The 20,324-nt window shown below is 43.9% G+C and overlaps 8 non-coding genes across 8 annotated transcripts; all 8 read left to right on the top strand.

Moving 5' to 3' along the window:
- Positions 1-8,425: 8,425 nt before the first annotated feature.
- trnal-cag (transfer RNA leucine (anticodon CAG)) lies at positions 8,426-8,508 on the top strand. The gene has a single exon. It is a non-coding gene; the product is annotated as a tRNA-Leu (tRNA).
- A 4,660-nt stretch (positions 8,509-13,168) lies between these two features.
- Positions 13,169-13,251, top strand: trnal-cag (transfer RNA leucine (anticodon CAG)). The gene has a single exon. It is a non-coding gene; the product is annotated as a tRNA-Leu (tRNA).
- Positions 13,252-14,858: 1,607 nt separating this feature from the next.
- Positions 14,859-14,941, top strand: trnal-cag (transfer RNA leucine (anticodon CAG)). Its single transcript has one exon. It is a non-coding gene; the product is annotated as a tRNA-Leu (tRNA).
- Positions 14,942-16,129: 1,188 nt separating this feature from the next.
- Positions 16,130-16,213, top strand: trnal-cag (transfer RNA leucine (anticodon CAG)). Its single transcript has one exon. It is a non-coding gene; the product is annotated as a tRNA-Leu (tRNA).
- Positions 16,214-16,549: 336 nt separating this feature from the next.
- On the top strand, positions 16,550-16,632 carry trnal-cag (transfer RNA leucine (anticodon CAG)). The gene has a single exon. It is a non-coding gene; the product is annotated as a tRNA-Leu (tRNA).
- A 1,524-nt stretch (positions 16,633-18,156) lies between these two features.
- On the top strand, positions 18,157-18,239 carry trnal-cag (transfer RNA leucine (anticodon CAG)). The gene has a single exon. It is a non-coding gene; the product is annotated as a tRNA-Leu (tRNA).
- Positions 18,240-19,041: 802 nt separating this feature from the next.
- trnal-cag (transfer RNA leucine (anticodon CAG)) lies at positions 19,042-19,124 on the top strand. Its single transcript has one exon. It is a non-coding gene; the product is annotated as a tRNA-Leu (tRNA).
- A 343-nt stretch (positions 19,125-19,467) lies between these two features.
- trnal-cag (transfer RNA leucine (anticodon CAG)) lies at positions 19,468-19,550 on the top strand. The gene has a single exon. It is a non-coding gene; the product is annotated as a tRNA-Leu (tRNA).
- The last annotated feature ends 774 nt before the right edge of the window (positions 19,551-20,324 follow it).

Genomic DNA, 20,324 nt, shown 5'->3' with positions numbered 1-20,324 from the left:
AATTTATTATTTAATTAATTTAATTAACAAACCTCTTCCGTAGCCGACGAACATTGGAACAATATTCACTGCAACAGTTATTTCCTTCCATATAGCATTCTTTTGCTGGCCTTTAATGCCAGCTTTTAGGCTACCAAATAAAACCAGACGGTTCGCATCCACCAGTGACCCGAGCGTCTCCATTTGGGTCTCGGAAAAATTCCTCTATTTTACCGTTGGACGTTTCTCCATGTCGTAAAAGTTGGGGGCGAGACTTCTGAAGACGTGCTTTTATATGGGCGTATCACGTTCATTACGATCAATCTCAGCCGCCGTATTTATCAACACCAGGGGCCTCATGTACTAAGGTTGCGTACGCACAAAAACGTGGCGTACGTCCTTTTCCACGCTCACGTTCAGATGTACAAAACGTGAAATGACCGTAAAAATGTGCGGTCCCCACGCCAGCCAGCTGTCGTACGCACGTTTCTACAGCTATTGTTCCTTTGGCGACACTTAGAGGTGACGCTGGGAAACTGGGAAAAAAGGTGAAAACAATGACTCATCAGAGTGATATGCACATCAGAAGTCCTTTTTCGATCAGATTTTTAAGCGAATTAACTCTTAAAGCGAATTAATTTGTAGCGACATAAGAAGCGCCTAAACGGTTTTCCATCGACAGAATGATTATAGCGAATTAAAATTGTGTCACAATGCCCCGTGTTGAAGCGCATTTTTCTAACCCGCTAGATTTTCCGTTGTCAATGCGCATGCGCGACATTCTATATCGCTTCAGCCGTTTTCCATTACTTTTATGTCGCTAGAACTTTCCCAAAACCACCTCTGCAGAGCGAATTAACTTAGTGCGACAAAATCGGCGTTAGAGCGATATAACCCTTTTTCCATCACATATGTCGCACTAACTTTTGATGCGCATCATTTTAAAGCGCATTATCTTTTTGATGGAAAAAGGAGAGACACACTAATGAACAATTAACACACCTTGCAATTATATGGGTGGCTATAAAAGCATGCGCAATGGATGAAGAAAATTGTTTTAAGAATGGCTGCGTTAGCGTTGTTAGAGGACATCGCAAATGGTCAAATCCGAAGGGCGCTGGAGACGCCGGGGCCGACGGAGGAGACGCCGGGGCCGACGGAGGAGACGCCAGGGCCGACGGAGCAATCCGTGCCCTCTCCTTGCTTGTCTATTCAAAAATAAAAAATGTAAGTTAATAAACACGAGTCAAAGTCTTTAATATCCTGGCATCTTTACGCACGACTTATGTGTATTGCAAGCAGCCAATTGACCAGTATAATTACAGCATTTATGACTTCAGCATATTTACCGTGGGGATGATCGGTGTCCCCTTCATGGGCTCCCACCACTCCGGTGAGAGCCGTGTCACCGATCAAAGCGGCCACTCTCAAATCGAAGGGGGAGAGTTCCCCCACTCCCGTCCCCCCACCTGTTGCGGTCACGCTTCGGCGATGGGCAGAAACCCTCCGCTTCACCTCCACCTTGGGGTCTGACCACTTCTTTTTAATTTCAGAGTGTGTGCGCTGCTGAGACCCCACTGCATTGACGGCCTCGCAAACACTCTCCCACTCACTTCTCTTTTGTTTTGCATTTATCCCTGTTGACAGGGTTCCAAATAGCATATGCTTGCGCATTTCTACCTCGTGGAGCAAAATCTCGAGCTCAGACTCCGTGAAGTTTCGTTTTTTGCCTCTGTTCATGGTGCCAGGTGATCGGATTACGAGGTGAATCTCAGGTCCAGAGGCCTATTTAAATGAAATTGCATATTCAAATGGGCGTGGACAGGGAGGAGTTTGGCACCTCGGCATGTGCGCTCAATTCCACGTGGATTGAGATGTACAAAAGAAACGTGCTTGGATCCATGCGTTCGCACACTTTGATACATCTGAATTTATTTGTGCGTAAGACAGTTTCTTGGTTTTGGCGTACGCCAAGTTTTAGTATGAAATCCACGCAAGTCTTAGTACATGAGGCCCCAAGATCCTTCGTACGCTGGGATTGGTGTGATACGAAGGTTTCGTAAATCTCACGTGGGTCCTATCGTAAGATGAATCATGCGTTCAGATTTGCGCTCATTTCTACGTTCGTTTGATAAATGAGGGCCACTGTCTCAATCTGTGTGTTTGCACGTCCGTGTCGGTGCATTAGTTTATGTAAGTAGTGTAATCCATGTAACTATGGTAACGTTACAGCGCATGGTAGCTGGGGTTTATTATCGGTCCTTGTTGTACGGACATTTGAATATACGAGAGCAGTAACCATGATGGTGTGTTGTTTTTATTGATTCGAAGGGTATGATGACATACGTCAGGATGGCCGCGCGGTCTAAGGTGCTGCGTTCAGGTCGCATTTGGAAAAGGTAAGGAGATTTAAACTCAAAGTGACTGGCTGGCTACGGTGGGGTAGTGGAAATGGGTAATGAGAGGGGTGTCTTTCTGTCTCAATCTTTGTGTGCACGTCCGTGTCTGTGCATTAGTTTATGTAAGTAGTGTAATCCATGTAACTATGGTAAGGTTACAGCGCATGGTAGCTGGGGTTTATTATCGGTCCATGTTTTACGGACATTTGAACATACGAGAGCAGTAACCATGATGGCGTTTGTGTTTATTGATTCGAAGGGTTTGATGAAATACGTCAGGATGGCCGAGCGGTCTAAGGCGCTGCGTTCAGGTCGCATTGTCCTATGGGGGTGTGGTTTCGAATCCCACTTCTGACAAGTTATATGGATCTTGTTGATTGTGATTATCTGTTCAAACTTAGCAATATGGAGAAAATTTGGAAAAGGTAAGGAGATTTAAACTCAAAGTGACTTGCTGGCTAATGTTGGGTAGTGGAAGTGGTTAATGAGATGGGTGTCTGCGTGTCATTCTGTCTCAATCTGTGTGCGTGCGTGTGCATTCGTTTATTTAAGTAGTGTAACCCATGTAACTATGGTAACGTTACAGCGCATGGTAGCTGGGGTTTATTATCGGTCCATGTTTTACGGACATTTGAACATACGAGAGCAGTAACCATGATGGCGTTTTGTGTTTATTGATTCGAAGGGTTTGATGAAATACGTCAGGATGGCCGAGCGGTCTAAGGCGCTGCGTTCAGGTCGCATTGTCCTATGGGGGTGTGCTTTCGAATCCCACTTCTGACAAGTTATATGGATCTTCTTGATTGTGATTATCTGTTCAAACTTAGTAATATGGAGAAAATTTGGAAAAGGTAAGGAGATTTAAACTCAAAGTGACTTGCTGGCTAATGTTGGGTAGTGGAAGTGGTTAATGAGATGGGTGTCTGCGTGTCATTCTGTCTCAATCTGTGTGCGTGCGTGTGCATTAGTTTATTTAAGTAGTGTAACCCATGTAACTATGGTAAAGTTACAGCGCATGGTAGCTGGGGTTTATTATCGGTCCATGTTTTACGGACATTTAAACATACGAGAGCAGTAACCATGATGGTGTGTTGTTTTATTGATTCGAAGGGTATGTTGACATACGTCAGGATGGCCGCGCGGTCTAAGGAGCTGCGTTAAGGTCGTAGTCTCCTCTGGAGGAGAGTGTTCGAATCCCACTTCTGACACTACATCTAGATCTCGTTGATTGTGGTTATTTCTCCAAACTTTGCAAAGTGGTGAACATTTGGAAAAGGTAAGGAGATTTAAACTCAATGTGACTGGCTGGCTACGGTGGGGTAGAGGAAATGGGTAATGAGAGGGGTGTCATTCTGTAACAATCTGTGTGTCTGTGCATTAGTTTATGTAAGTAGTGTAATCCATGTAACTATGGTAAGGTTACAGCGCATGGTAGCTGGCGGTTATTATCGGTCCTTGTTTTACGGACATTTGAACATACAAGAGCAGTAACCATGATGGCGTTTTGTGTTTATTGATTCGAAGGGTAATGTTGAAATACGTCAAGATGGCCGAGCGGTCTAAGGTTTCGTTTTTTGCCTCTGTTCATGGTGCCAGGTGATCGGATTACGAGGTGAATCTCAGGTCCAGAGGCCTATTTAAATGAAATTGCATATTCAAATGAGGGCGTGGACAGGGAGGAGTTTGGCACCTCGGCATGTGCGCTCAATTCCACGTGGATTGAGATGTACAAAAGAAACGTGCTTGGATCCATGCGTTCGCACACTTTGATACATCTGAATTTATTTGTGCGTAAGACAGTTTCTTGGTTTTGGCGTACGCCAAGTTTTAGTATGAAATCCACGCAAGTCTTAGTACATGAGGCCCCAAGATCCTTCGTACGCTGGGATTGGTGTGATACGAAGGTTTCGTAAATCTCACGTGGGTCCTATCGTAAGATGAATCATGCGTTCAGATTTGCGCTCATTTCTACGTTCGTTTGATAAATGAGGGCCACTGTCTCAATCTGTGTGTTTGCACGTCCGTGTCGGTGCATTAGTTTATGTAAGTAGTGTAATCCATGTAACTATGGTAACGTTACAGCGCATGGTAGCTGGGGTTTATTATCGGTCCTTGTTGTACGGACATTTGAATATACGAGAGCAGTAACCATGATGGTGTGTTGTTTTTATTGATTCGAAGGGTATGATGACATACGTCAGGATGGCCGCGCGGTCTAAGGTGCTGCGTTCAGGTCGCATTTGGAAAAGGTAAGGAGATTTAAACTCAAAGTGACTGGCTGGCTACGGTGGGGTAGTGGAAATGGGTAATGAGAGGGGTGTCTTTCTGTCTCAATCTTTGTGTGCACGTCCGTGTCTGTGCATTAGTTTATGTAAGTAGTGTAATCCATGTAACTATGGTAAGGTTACAGCGCATGGTAGCTGGGGTTTATTATCGGTCCATGTTTTACGGACATTTGAACATACGAGAGCAGTAACCATGATGGCGTTTTGTGTTTATTGATTCGAAGGGTTTGATGAAATACGTCAGGATGGCCGAGCGGTCTAAGGCGCTGCGTTCAGGTCGCATTGTCCTATGGGGGTGTGCTTTCGAATCCCACTTCTGACAAGTTATATGGATCTTCTTGATTGTGATTATCTGTTCAAACTTAGTAATATGGAGAAAATTTGGAAAAGGTAAGGAGATTTAAACTCAAAGTGACTTGCTGGCTAATGTTGGGTAGTGGAAGTGGTTAATGAGATGGGTGTCTGCGTGTCATTCTGTCTCAATCTGTGTGCGTGCGTGTGCATTAGTTTATTTAAGTAGTGTAACCCATGTAACTATGGTAAAGTTACAGCGCATGGTAGCTGGGGTTTATTATCGGTCCATGTTTTACGGACATTTAAACATACGAGAGCAGTAACCATGATGGTGTGTTGTTTTTATTGATTCGAAGGGTATGTTGACATACGTCAGGATGGCCGCGCGGTCTAAGGAGCTGCGTTAAGGTCGTAGTCTCCTCTGGAGGAGAGTGTTCGAATCCCACTTCTGACACTACATCTAGATCTCGTTGATTGTGGTTATTTCTCCAAACTTTGCAAAGTGGTGAACATTTGGAAAAGGTAAGGAGATTTAAACTCAATGTGACTGGCTGGCTACGGTGGGGTAGAGGAAATGGGTAATGAGAGGGGTGTCATTCTGTAACAATCTGTGTGTCTGTGCATTAGTTTATGTAAGTAGTGTAATCCATGTAACTATGGTAAGGTTACAGCGCATGGTAGCTGGCGGTTATTATCGGTCCTTGTTTTACGGACATTTGAACATACAAGAGCAGTAACCATGATGGCGTTTTGTGTTTATTGATTCGAAGGGTAATGTTGAAATACGTCAAGATGGCCGAGCGGTCTAAGGTTTCGTTTTTTGCCTCTGTTCATGGTGCCAGGTGATCGGATTACGAGGTGAATCTCAGGTCCAGAGGCCTATTTAAATGAAATTGCATATTCAAATGAGGGCGTGGACAGGGAGGAGTTTGGCACCTCGGCATGTGCGCTCAATTCCACGTGGATTGAGATGTACAAAAGAAACGTGCTTGGATCCATGCGTTCGCACACTTTGATACATCTGAATTTATTTGTGCGTAAGACAGTTTCTTGGTTTTGGCGTACGCCAAGTTTTAGTATGAAATCCACGCAAGTCTTAGTACATGAGGCCCCAAGATCCTTCGTACGCTGGGATTGGTGTGATACGAAGGTTTCGTAAATCTCACGTGGGTCCTATCGTAAGATGAATCATGCGTTCAGATTTGCGCTCATTTCTACGTTCGTTTGATAAATGAGGGCCACTGTCTCAATCTGTGTGTTTGCACGTCCGTGTCGGTGCATTAGTTTATGTAAGTAGTGTAATCCATGTAACTATGGTAACGTTACAGCGCATGGTAGCTGGGGTTTATTATCGGTCCTTGTTGTACGGACATTTGAATATACGAGAGCAGTAACCATGATGGTGTGTTGTTTTTATTGATTCGAAGGGTATGATGACATACGTCAGGATGGCCGCGCGGTCTAAGGTGCTGCGTTCAGGTCGCATTTGGAAAAGGTAAGGAGATTTAAACTCAAAGTGACTGGCTGGCTACGGTGGGGTAGTGGAAATGGGTAATGAGAGGGGTGTCTTTCTGTCTCAATCTTTGTGTGCACGTCCGTGTCTGTGCATTAGTTTATGTAAGTAGTGTAATCCATGTAACTATGGTAAGGTTACAGCGCATGGTAGCTGGGGTTTATTATCGGTCCATGTTTTACGGACATTTGAACATACGAGAGCAGTAACCATGATGGCGTTTTGTGTTTATTGATTCGAAGGGTTTGATGAAATACGTCAGGATGGCCGAGCGGTCTAAGGCGCTGCGTTCAGGTCGCATTGTCCTATGGGGGTGTGGTTTCGAATCCCACTTCTGACAAGTTATATGGATCTTCTTGATTGTGATTATCTGTTCAAACTTAGTAATATGGAGAAAATTTGGAAAAGGTAAGGAGATTTAAACTCAAAGTGACTTGCTGGCTAATGTTGGGTAGTGGAAGTGGTTAATGAGATGGGTGTCTGCGTGTCATTCTGTCTCAATCTGTGTGCGTGTGTGTGCATTAGTTTATTTAAGTAGTGTAACCCATGTAACTATGGTAAAGTTACAGCGCATGGTAGCTGGGATTTATTATCGGTCCATGTTTTACGGACATTTAAACATACGAGAGCAGTAACCATGATGGTGTGTTGTTTTTATTGATTCGAAGGGTATGTTGACATACGTCAGGATGGCCGCGCGGTCTAAGGAGCTGCGTTAAGGTCGTAGTCTCCTCTGGAGGAGAGTGTTCGAATCCCACTTCTGACACTACATCTAGATCTCGTTGATTGTGGTTATTTTTCCAAACTTTGCAAAATGGTGAACATTTGGAAAAGGTAAGGAGATTTAAACTCAATGTGACTGGCTGGCTACGGTGGGGTAGAGGAAATGGGTAATGAGAGGGGTGTCATTCTGTAACAATCTGTGTGTCTGTGCATTAGTTTATGTAAGTAGTGTAATCCATGTAACTATGGTAAGGTTACAGCGCATGGTAGCTGGCGGTTATTATCGGTCCTTGTTTTACGGACATTTGAACATACAAGAGCAGTAACCATGATGGCGTTTTGTGTTTATTGATTCGAAGGGTAATGTTGAAATACGTCAAGATGGCCGAGCGGTCTAAGGCGCTGCGTTCAGGTCGCAGTCTCCTCTGGAGCCGTGGGTTCGATTCCCACATCGGAGAAGACATTTGGATCTCGTTGATTGTGATTATCTGTTCAAACTTTTTAATATGGAGAACATTTGGAAAAGGTAAGGAGGTTTAAACTCAAAGTGACTGGCTGGCTACTTTGGGGTAGTAGAAAGGGGAAATGAGAGGGGTGTCTTTCTGTCTCAATCTGTGTGTTTGCACGTCTGTGTCGGTGCATTAGTTTATGTAAGTAGTGTAATCCATGTAACTATGGTAACGTTACAGCGCATGGTAGCTGGGGTTTATTATCGGTCCTTGTTGTACGGACATTTGAACATACGAGAGCAGTAACCATGATGTGTGTTGTGTTTATTGATTCGAAGGGTAATGTTGAATTATGTCAGGATGGCCGAGCGGTCTAAGGCGCTGCGTTCAGGTCGCAGTCTCCTCTGGAGGCGTGGGTTCGATTCCCACATCGGAGAAGACATTTGGATCTCGTTGATTGTGATAATCTGTTCAAACTTTTTAATATGGAGAACATTTGGAAAAGGTAAGGAGGTTTAAACTCAAAGTGACTGGCTGGCTACTTTGGGGTAGTAGAAAGGGGAAATGAGAGGGGTGTCTTTCTGTCTCAATCTGTGTGTTTGCACGTCTGTGTCGGTGCATTAGTTTATGTAAGTAGTGTAATCCATGTAACTATGGTAACGTTACAGCGCATGGTAGCTGGGGTTTATTATCGGTCCTTGTTGTACGGACATTTGCACATACGAGAACCGTAACCATGATGGTGTGTTGTGTTTATTGATTCGAAGGGTAATGTTGAAATTCGTCTGGATGGCCGAGCGGTCTAAGGCGCTGCGTTCAGGTCGCAGTCTCCTCTGGAGGCGTGGGTTCGAATCCCACTTCTGACAAGACATATGGATCTCGTTGATTGTGTTTATCTGTTCAAACTTTGTAATATGGAGAAAATTTGTAAAAGGTGAGGAGATTTACACTCAAAGTGACTCGCTGGCTAATGTTGGGTAGTGGAAATAGTTAATGAGATGGGTATCTGCGTCTCAATCTGTGTGCGTGCGTGTGCATTAGTTTATGTAAGTAGTGTAACCCATGTAACTATGGTAACGTTACAGCGCATGGTAGCTGGGGTTTATTATCGGTCCTTATTTTACGGACATTTAAACATACGAGAGCAGTAACCATGATGGTGTGTTGTTTTTATTGATTCGATGGGTATGATGACATACGTGAGGATGGCCGCGCGGTCTAAGGTGCTGCGTTCAGGTCGCAGTATCCTCTGGAGACGGGTTCGAATCCCAGTTCCGACACTACATCTAGTTCTCGTTGATTGTGTTTATCTGTTCAAACCTTGTAATATGGAGAAAATTTGTAAATGGTGAGGACATTTACACTCAAAGTGACTCGCTGGCTAATGTTGGGTAGTGGAAATGGTTAATGAGATGGGTGTCTGCTAGGGATGCAAACAATTAATCGATTATCGATTAATTGTCGATAAGAGATTACTCGATTAAAATAAATTACTTGCAATCAATCGCATTTTAACCCGTAATTCCCCAACCGTCCACGTGAGGGCGCACTTGACGCCAGACGTACTTGACGCACACGCGGGAACACAAGCGGGAACACAAGCAAAGCAGTGCCGTGTTCCAATACCCGTACTTCCATGAGTATACTTAAAGGAAGTATACTATCCGCACTGGCTACTACGTTAATTTTTCAAATGTGAGTGCTGTTCCAAATCGAGTACTCCGTGGTGCACTAACCGGAAATTACGATCACGACTGCCGCCGTGGCTCCTCCCCCGCAATAAACATCCCGCTTTGAACGGTGAACTATTTACGCCTAGCAGCTATAAAAAGCTATAAAAACTATAAAAACTACAAAATGACTCTATTAATGCAGGCTATGTGGAAAATGCGCCGACTTTGGCTTTGCCTGGCTCCGCCTCTTCTGCTACGTAGCTAAGAAGGCTGCCGTTCAGTTCAGTACGGGGAGTGTCCTTCGATCCACACTTCACGATTAGCCCGTTTTGAGTACGGCATCCGGGTGACGGGTCCTTGAAGTATACTTCTTTTCGCCGGATCTGAATTGGAGTACTGCGTACTCAAATTTTGGCTAGTAAGTACGGACAGTACGGGTATTGGAACACGGCAGGACAAGACAAACGAAAAGCGGGACACTGACACGATGAAGAGGGCAAAACGGAGTGCAGTATGGAGCCACTTTAAGTTGGTTAATGACGACAAAGACGGCAAATGCACAATATGTGGAAGTATTTTAAAGTAAACAACTAAACGACTTCGTTGAATTACCACCTAAATGTGTCACATTCAGAAGGAAATTCAGCTTCTCAGAAGAATTGCCGCTTATCAATTAATCGATCATCGATCGATAAGATGAAACAACTATCGATTAATGAATTACTCGATAATTTGCATCCCTAGTGTCTGCGTCTCAATCTGTGTGCGTGCGTGTGCATTAGTTTATGTAATAGTGTAACCAATGTAACTATGGTAACGTTACAGCGCATGTAGCTGGGGTTTATCATCGTCCTTGTTTTACGGACATTTAAACATACGAGAGAGTAACCATGATGGTGTTGTTGTTTATTGATTCGAAGGGTAGGTTGACATACGTCAGGATGGCCGCGCGGTCTAAGGGCTTCGTTAAGGTCGTAGTCTCCTCTCGGAGGCGCGTGTTCGAATCCCACTTCTGACACTCACATCTAGATCTCGTTGATTGTGGTGATTTCTCCAAACTGTGTAAAATGGTGAACATTTGGTAAAGGTAAGGAGATTTAAACTTCAAGTGACTGGCTGGCTCGGTGGGGTAGAGGAATATGGCAATGAGAGGGGTGTCATTCTGTCACAATTCTGTGTGTCTGTGCATTAGTTCATGTAAGTAGTGTAATCCCATGTAACTATGGTAAGGTTACAGCGCATGGTAGCTGGCGGTTATTATCGGTCCTTGTTTTACGGACATTTGAACATACAAGAGCAGTAACCATGATGGCGTTTTGTGTGGAATTGATTCGAAGGGTCTGATGATATACGTCAGGATGGCCGAGATGTCTAAGGCGCTGCGTTCAGGTCGCAGTCTCCTCTGGAGCCGTGGGTTCGGAATCCACCTTCTGACATTACATTTGGATCTCGTTGATTGTGATTATCTGTTCAAAACTTTGTTAATATGGAGAACATTTGGAAAAGGTAAGGAGGTTTAAACTCAAAGTGACTGGCTGGCTTACTTGGGGTAGTAGAAAGGGGAAATGAGAGGGGTGTCTTTCTGTCTCAATCTGTGTGTTTGCACGTCTGTGTCGGTGCATTAGTTTAATAGTAAGTAGTGTAATCCATGTAACTATGGTAACGTTACAGCGCATGGTAGCTGGGGTTTATTAGCGGTCCTTGTTGTACGGACATTTGAACATACGAGAGCAGTAACCATGATGGTGTGTCTGTGTTTATTGATTCGAAGGGTAATGTTGAAATATGTCAGGATGGCCCGAGCGGTCTAAGGAGCTGCGTCAGGTCGTAGTCTCCTCTGGAGGCGTGGGTTCGAATTCCCACATTCGGAGAATACATTTGGATCTCGTTGATTGTGATTATCTGTTCAAACTTTGTAATATGGAGATAATTTGGAAAAGGTAAGGAGATTTAAACTCAAAGTGACTGGCTGGCTACAGTTGGGGTAGTGGAAATGGGTAATGAGAGGGGTGTCATTCTGTCTCAATCTGTGTGTGTGTCTGTGCATTAGTTTATGTAAGTAGTGTAATCCATGTAACTATGGTAACGTTACAGCGCATGGTTTGCTGGGGTTTATTATCGGTCCTTGTTTTACGGACATTTGAACATACAAGAGCAGTAACCATGATGGCGTTTTGTGTTGATTGATTCAAAGGGACTGATGAAATAGGTCAGGATGGCCGAGCGGTCTAAGGCGCTGCGTGTTCAGGTCGCAGTCTCCTCTGGAGGCGTGGGTTAGAATCCCACTTCTGACATTACATTTGGATCTCGTTTATTGTGATTATCTGTTCAAACTTTGTAAAATGGAGAACATTTGGAAAAGGTAAGGAGATTGAACTCAAAGTGACTGGCTGGCTACGGTGGGGTAGAGGAAATGGGTAATGAGAGGGGTGTCATTCTGTCTCAATCTGTGTGTCTGTGCATTAGTTTTATGTAAGTAGTGTAATCCATGTAACTATGGTAAGGTTACAGCGCAAGGTAGCTGGGGTTATTATCGGTCCTTGTTTTACGGGACATTTGAACATACAAGAGCATTAACCATGATGGCGTTTTGTGTTCATTGATTCGAAGAGTCTGATGCAATACGTCAGGATGGGTCCGAGCGGGTCTAAGGCGCTGCGTTCAGGTCGCAGTCTCCTCTGGAGGCGTGGGTCTCGTTGATTGTGATTATCTGTTCAAACTTTGTAATATGGAGAACATTTGGAAAAGGTAAGGATATTTAACTCAAAGTGACTGGCTGGCTACGTTGGGGTAGTAGAAAGGGGACATGAGAGGGCTGTCTTTCTGTCTCAATTTGTGTGTTTTGCACGTCCATGTCGGTGCATTAGTTTGATGTAAGTAGTGTAACCCATGTAACTATGGTAACGTTACAGCGCATGGTAGCTGGGGTTTATTATCGGTCCTTGTTTTACGGACATTTGAACATACAAGAGCAGTAACCATGATGGCCGTTTTGTGTTGATTGATTCGAAGGATGTGATGAAATACGTCAGGATGGCCGAGCGGTCTAAGGCGCTGCGTTCAGGTCGCAGTCTCCCCTGGAGGCGGGGTTCGAATCCCACTTCGACACTACATTTTGATCTTTGTTGATTGTGATTATCTGTTCAAACTTTAGTAAATATGGAGAAAATTTTGAAAAGGTAAGGAGTTTTAACTCAAAAGTGACTAGCTGGCTAATGTGGGGTAGTGGAAATGGTTAATGATGATGGGTGTCTGCGTGTCATTCTGTCCTCAATTGTTGTGCGATGGTTGCATTAGTTTATGGTAAGTAGTGTACCCATGTAACTATGGTAACGTTACAGCGCATGGTAGCTGGGGTTTATTACGGTCCTGTTTTACGGACATTTGAACATACAAGAGCAGTAACCATGATGGCGTTTTGTGTTGATTGATTCGAAGGATCTGATTGAAATACGTCAGGATGGCCGAGCGGTCTAAGGGCTGCGTTCAGGTCGCAGTCTCCTCTGGAGGCGTGGTGTTTCTCGTTGATTGTGATTATCTGTTCACACTTTGTAAAATGGAGAACATTGGGAAAAGGTAAGGAGTTTTAAACTCAAAGTGACTGGCTGGCTACTTTGGGGTAGTAGAAAGGGGAAATGAGAGGGCTGTCTTTCTGTCTCAATCTGTGTGTTTGCACGTCCGTGTCGGTGCATTAGTTTATGTAAGTAGTGTAATCCATGTAACTATGGTAACGTTACAGCGCATGGTAGCTGCGGTTTATTATCGGTCCTTGTTTTACGGACATTTGAACATACAAGAGCAGTAACCATGATGGCGTTTTGTGTTGATTGATTCGAAGGGTCTGATGTAAAAGGTCAGGATGGCCGAGCGGTCTAAGGCGCTGCGTTCAGGTCGCAGTCTCCTCTGGAGGCGTGGGTTCGAATCCCACTTCTGACATTACATTTGGATCTCGTTTATTGTGATTATCTGTTCAAACTTTGTAAAATGGAGAACATTTGGAAAAGGTAAGGAGATTGAAACTCAAAGTGACTGGCTGGCTACGGTGGGGTAGAGGAAATGGGTAATGAGAGGGGTGTCATTCTGTCTCAATCTGTGTGTCTGTGCATTAGTTTATGTAAGTAGTGTAATCCATGTAACTATGGTAAGGGTTACAGCGCATGGTAGCTGGGGTTTATTATCGGTCCTTGTTTTACGGACATTTGAACATACAAGAGCAGTAACCATGATGGCGATTTTGTGTTGATTGATTCGAAGAGGTTGATGCAATACGTCAGGATGGCCGAGCGGTCTAAGGCGCTGCGTTCAGGTCGCAGTCTCCTCTGGAGGCGTGTGTCCGAATCCCACTTCTGACAAGACATATGGATCTCGTTGTTTGTGATTATCTGTTCAAATTAGTAATATGGAGAAAATTTGGAAAAGGTAAGGAGTTTTAAACTCAAAGTGACTCGCTGGCTAATGTTGGGTAGTGGAAATGGTTAATGAGATGGGTGGTCCTGCGTGTCATTCTGTCACAATTGTTGTGCGTGTGCAGTAGTTTATGTAAGTAGTGTAACCCATGTAACTATGGTAACGTTACAGCGCATGGTAGCTGGGGTTATTATCGGTCCATGTTGTATGGACATTTGATCATACGAGAGCAGTAACCATGATGGTGTGTTGTGTTTATTGATTCGAAGGGTAATGTTGAATTACGTCAGGATGGCCGAGTGGTCGAAGGCGCTGTGTTCAGGTCGCAGTCTCCCCTGGAGGCGTTGGTTCGAATCCCCACTTCTGACATTTTGATCTTGTTGATTGTGATTATCTGTTCAAACTTTTTAATATGGAGAACATTTGGAAAAGGTAAGGATATTTAAACTCAAAGTGACTGGCTGGCTACGTTGGGGTAGTAGAAAGGGGAAATGAGAGGGCTGTCTTTCTGTCTCAATTTGTGGTGTTTGCACGTCCAGTGTCGGTGCATTAGTTTATGTAAGTAGTGTAACCCATGTAACTATGGTAACGTTACAGCGCATGGTAGCTGGGGTTTATTATCGGTCCTTGTTTTACGGACATTTGAACATACAAGAGCAGTAACCATGATGGCGTTTTGTGTTGATTGATTCGAAGGGACAGATGAAAAAGGTCAGGATGGCAGAGCGGTCTAAGGCGCTGCGTTCAGGTCGTAGTCTCCTCTGGAGGCGTGGGTTCGAATCCCACTTCTGACATTACATTTGGATCTCGTTTATTGTGATTATCTGTTCAAACTTTGTAAAATGGAGAACATTTGGAAAGGTAAGGATATTTAAACTCAAAGTGACTGGCTGGCTACTTTGGGGTAGTAGAAAGGGGAAATGAGAGGGCTGTCTTTCTGTCTCAATCTTTGTGTGCACGTCCGTGTCGGTGCATTAGTTTATGTAAGTAGTGTAATCCATGTAACTATGGTAACGTTACAGCGCATGGTAGCTGCGGTTTATTATCGGTCCTTGTTTTACGGACATTTGAACATACAAGAGCAGTAACCATGATGGCGTTTTGTGTTGATTGATTCGAAGGGTCTGTTGTAAAAGGTCAGGATGGCCGAGCGGTCTAAGGCGCTGCGTTCAGGTCGCAGTCTCCTCTGGAGGCGTGGGTTCGAATCCCACTTCTGACATTACATTTGGATCTCGTTTATTGTGATTATCTGTTTCAAACTTTGTAAAATGGAGAACATTTGGAAAAGGTAAGGAGATTGAAACTCAAAGTGACTGGCTGGCTACGGTGGGGTAGAGGAAATGGGTAATGAGAGGGGTGTCATTCTGTCTCAATCTGCTGTGTCTGTGCATTAGTTTATGTAAGTAGTGTAATCCATGTAACTATGGTAAGGTTACAGCGCATGGTAGCTGGGGTTTCTTATCGGTCCTGTTTTTACGGACATTTGAACATACAAGAGCAGTAACCATGATTGCGATTTTGTGTTGATTGATTCGAAGAGGTGATGCAATACGTCAGGATGGCCCGAGCGGTCTAAGGCGCTGCGTTCAGGTCGCAGTCTCCTCTGGAGGCGTGTGTCCGAATCCCACTTCTGACAAGACATATGGATCTCGTTGTTTGTGATTATCTGTTCAAATTAGTAATTCTGGAGAAAATTTGGAAAAGGAAAGGAGTTTTTAACACTCAAAGTGACTCGCTGGCTAATGTTAGGGTAGTGGAAATGGTTAATGAGATGGGTGTCTGCGTGTCATTCTGTCACAATTGTTGTGCGTGTGCATTAGTTTATGTAAGTAGTGTAACCCATGTAACTATTGTAAGTTTACAGCGCATGGTAGCTGGGGTTTATTATCGGTCCATGTTGTATGGACATTTGATCATACGAGAGCAGTAACCATGATGGTGTGTTGTGTTTATTGATTCGAAGGGTAATGTTGAATTACGTCAGGATGGCCGACGTGGTTCTAAGGCGCTGCTGTTTCAGGTCGCAGTCTCCCCTGGAGGCGTTTGGTTCGAATCCCACTTCTGACATTTTGATCTTGTTGATTGTGATTATCTGTTCAAACTTTTTAATATGGAGAACATTTGGAAAAGGTAAGGAGTTTTAAACTCAAAGTGACTGGCTGGCTACGTTTGGGGTAGTAGAAAGGGGAAATGAGAGGGCTGTCTTTCTGTCTCAATTTGTGTGTTTGCACGTCCGTGTCGGTGCATTAGTTTATGTAAGTAGTGTAATCCATGTAACTATGGTAACGTTACAGCGCATGGTAGCTGGGGTTATTATCGGTCCATGTTTTACGGACATTTGAACATACAAGAGCAGTAACCATGATGGCGTTTTGTGTTGATTGATTCGAAGAGTCTGATGAAAAAGGTCAGGATGGCCGAGCGGTCTAAGGCGCTGCGTTCAGGTCGCAGTCTCCTCTGGAGGCGTGGGTTCGAATCCCACTTTCTGACATTCCATTTTGGATCTCGTTATTGTGATTATCTGTTCAAACTTTGTTAAAATGGAGAACATTTGGAAAAGGTAAGGAGATTGAAAACTCAAAGTGACTGGCTGGCTACGGTGGGGGTAGAGGAAATGGGTAATGAGAGGGGTGTCATTCTGTCTCAATCTGTGTGTCTGTGCATTAGTTTATTGTACGTAGTGTAATCATGTAACTATGGTAAGGTTACAGCGCATGGTAGCTGGGGTTTATTATCGGTCCTTGTTTTACGGACATTTTGAACGTACAAGAGCTAGTAACCATGATGGCGTTTTGTGTTGATTGATTCGAAGGGTCTGATGAAAAAGGTCAGGATGGCCGAGCGGTCTAAGGCGCTGCGTTCAGGTCGCAGTCTCCTCTGGAGGCGTGGGTTCGAATCCCACTTCTGACATTACATTTGGATCTCGTTTATTGTGATTATCTGTTCAAACTTTGTAAAATGGAGAACATTTGGAAAAGGTAAGGAGATTGAAACTCAAAGTGACTGGCTGGCTACGGTGGGGTAGAGGAAATGGGTAATGAGAGGGGTGTCATTCTGTCTCAATCTGTGTGTCTGTGCATTAGTTTATTTAAGTAGGGTAATCCATGTAACTATGGTAAGGTTACAGCGCATGGTAGCTGGGGTTTATTATCGGTCCTTGTTTTACGGACATTTGAACATACAAGAGCAGTAACCATGATGGCGTTTTGTGTTGATTGATTCGAAGGATCTGATGAAATACGTCAGGATGGCCGAGCGGTCTAAGGCGCTGCGTTCAGGTCGCAGTCTCCTCTGGAGGCGTGGGTTCTCGTTGATTGTGATTATCTGTTCAAACTTTGTAATATGGAGAACATTTGGAAAAGGTAAGGATATTTAAACTCAAAGTGACTGGCTGGCTACGTTGGGGTAGTAGAAAGGGGAAATGAGAGGGCTGTCTTTTTGTCTCAATTTGTGTGTTTGCACGTCCATGTCGGTGCATTAGTTTATGTAAGTAGTGTAACCCATGTAACTATGGTAACGTTACAGCGCATGGTAGCTGGGGTTTATTATCGGTCCTTGTTTTACGGACATTTGAACATACAAGAGCAGTAACCATGATGGCGTTTTGTGTTGATTGATTCGAAGGATCTGATGAAATACGTCAGGATGGCCGAGCGGTCTAAGGCGCTGCGTTCAGGTCGCAGTCTCCTCTGGAGGCGTGGGTTCTCTTTGATTGTGATTATCTGTTCAAAACTTTTTAATATGGAGAACATTTGGAAAAGGTAAGGATATTTAAACTCAAAGTGACTGGCTGGCTACGTTGGGGTAGTAGAAAGGGGAAATGAGAGGGCTGTCTTTCTGTCTCAATTTGTGTGTTTGCACGTCCATGTCGGTGCATTAGTTTATGTAAGTAGTGTAACCCATGTAACTATGGTAACGTTACAGCGCATGGTAGCTGGGGTTTATTATCGGTCCTTGTTTTACGGACATTTGAACATACAAGAGCAGTAACCATGATGGCGTTTTGTGTTGATTGATTCGAAGGATCTGATGAAATACGTCAGGATGGCCGAGCGGTCTACGGCGCTGCGTTCAGGTCGCAGTCTCCTCTGGAGGCGTGGGTTCTCGTTGATTGTGATTATCTGTTCAAACTTTGTAATATGGAGAACATTTGGAAAAGGTAAGGATATTTAAACTTAAAGTGACTGGCTGGCTACGGTGGGGTAGTGGAAATGGGTAATGAGAGGGGTGTCTTTCCGGCACAATCTTTGTGTGCACGTCCGTGTCTGTGCATTAGTTTATGTAAGTAGTGTAATCCATGTAACTATGGTAAGGTTACAGCGCATGGTTGCTGGGGTTTATTATCGGTCCATGTTTTACGGACATTTGAACATACGAGAGCAGTAACCATGATGTCGTTTTGTTTTTATTGATTCGAAGGGTCCGATGAAAATGGTCAGGATGGCCGAGCGGTCTAAGGCGCTGCGTTCAGGTCGCAGTCTCCACTGGAGGCGTGGGTTCGAATCCCACTTCTGACATTACATTTGGATCTCGTTTATTGTGATTATCTGTTCAAACTTTGTAAAATGGAGAACATTTGGAAAAGGTAAGGAGATTGAAACTCAAAGTGACTGGCTGGCTAGGGTGGGGTAGAGGAAATGGGTAATGAGAGGGGTGTCATTCTGTGTGTCTGTGCATTAGTTTATGTTGTCCTAGAATGTAATAAGTTACATGAACACATGTTATATACGATGAATGAATTGCTGCATTTAAGTGTAAAAAGCTAATTCTTTACATTTCACTTCAGTAAATGGAATTAGTAATGCTAACTCATAATACACTTGTCACAATAACTCTAGATATAAGAGTTATCTTTACTTAAATAAATTAAGTACCAGCAATTATTTTATGTGAGTTAGTAAACTTAAATAGTTCAAGGCAATCGGTTTCCTCAAATAGTTTAAGTTGAACTAACTTATCAGGTTTTACAGTGCACTACATTTTGATCTTGTTGATTGTGATAATCTGTTCAAACTTTTTAATATGGAGAACATTTGGAAAAGGTAAGGATATTTAAACTCAAAGTGACTGGCTGGCTACGTTGGGGTAGTAGAAAGGGGAAATGAGAGGGCTGTCTTTCTGTCTCAATTTGTGTGTTTGCACGTCCGTGTCGGTGCATTAGTTTATGTAAGTAGTGTAACCCATGTAACTATGGTAACGTTACAGCGCATGGTAGCTGGGGTTTATTATCGGTCCTTGTTTTACGGACATTTGAACATACAAGAGCAGTAACCATGATGGTGTTTTGTGTTGATTGATTCGATGGATCTGATGTAATACGTCAGGATGGCCGAGCGGTCTAAGGCGCTGCGTTCAGGTCGCAGTCTCCTCTGGAGGCGTGGGTTCGAATCCCACTTCTGACATTAAATTTTGATCTTGTTGATTGTGATTATCTGTTCAAACTTTGTAATATGGAGAACATTTGGAAAAGGCAAGGAGGTTTAAACTCAAAGTGACTGGCTGGCCACGGTGGGGTAGTGGAAATGGGTAATGAGAGGGGTGTCTTTCCGTCTCAATCTTTGTGTGCACGTCCGTGTCTGTGCATTAGTTTATGTAAGTAGTGTAATCCATGTAACTATGGTAAGGTTACAGCGCATGGTTGCTGGGGTTTATTATCGGCCCATGTTTTACGGACATTTGAACATACGAGAGCAGTAACCATGATGGCGTTTTGTTTTGATTGATTCGAAGGGTCTGATGAAAAATGTCAGGATGGCCGAGCGGTCTAAGGCGCTGCGTTCAGGTCGCAGTCTTCTCTGGAGGCGTGGGTTCGAATCCCACTTCTGACATTACATTTGGATCTCGTTAATTGTGATTATCTGTTCAAACTTTGTAATATGGAGAAAATTTGGAAAAGGCAAGGAGGTTTAAACTCAAAGTGACTGGCTCGCTACTTTGGGGTAGTAGAAAGGGGGAATGAGAGGGCTGTCTTTCTGTCTCAATCTGTGTGTTTGCACGTCCGTGTCGGTGCATTAGTTTATGTAAGTAGTGTAATCCATGTAACTATGGTAACGTTACAGCGCATGGTAGCTGGGGTTTATTATCGGTCCTTGTTTTACGGACATTTGAACATACAAGAGCAGTAACCATGATGGCGTTTTGTGTTGATTTATTCGAAGGATCTGATGAAATACGTCAGGATGGCCGAGCGGTCTAAGGTGCTGCGTTCAGGTCGCAGTCTCCTCTGGAGGCGTGGGTTCTCGTTGATTGTGATTATCTGTTCAAACTTTGTAATATGGAGAACATTTGGAAAAGGTAAGGAGGTTTAAACTCAAAGTGACTGGCTGGCTTCTTTGGGGTAGTAGAAAGGGGAAATGAGAGGGGTGTCTTTCTGTCTCAATCTGTGTGTTTGCACGTCCGTGTCGGTGCATTAGTTTATGTAAGTAGTGTAATCCATGTAACTATGGTAAGGTTACAGCGCATGGTAGCTGGGGTTTATTATCGGTCCTTGTTTTACGGACATTTGAACATACAAGAGCAGTAACCATGATGGCGTTTTGTGTTGATTGATTCGAAGAGTCTGTTGCAATACGTCAGGATGGCCGAGCGGTCCAAGGCGCTGC

The sequence above is a fragment of the Gadus chalcogrammus genome, chromosome 12 (genome assembly GCF_026213295.1).
Source record: "Gadus chalcogrammus isolate NIFS_2021 chromosome 12, NIFS_Gcha_1.0, whole genome shotgun sequence".
Taxonomy (NCBI): Eukaryota; Metazoa; Chordata; class Actinopteri; order Gadiformes; family Gadidae; genus Gadus; species Gadus chalcogrammus.
The sequence above is the reverse complement of the archived record's forward strand: the minus strand, read 5'-3'. Positions and strand labels throughout refer to the sequence as shown.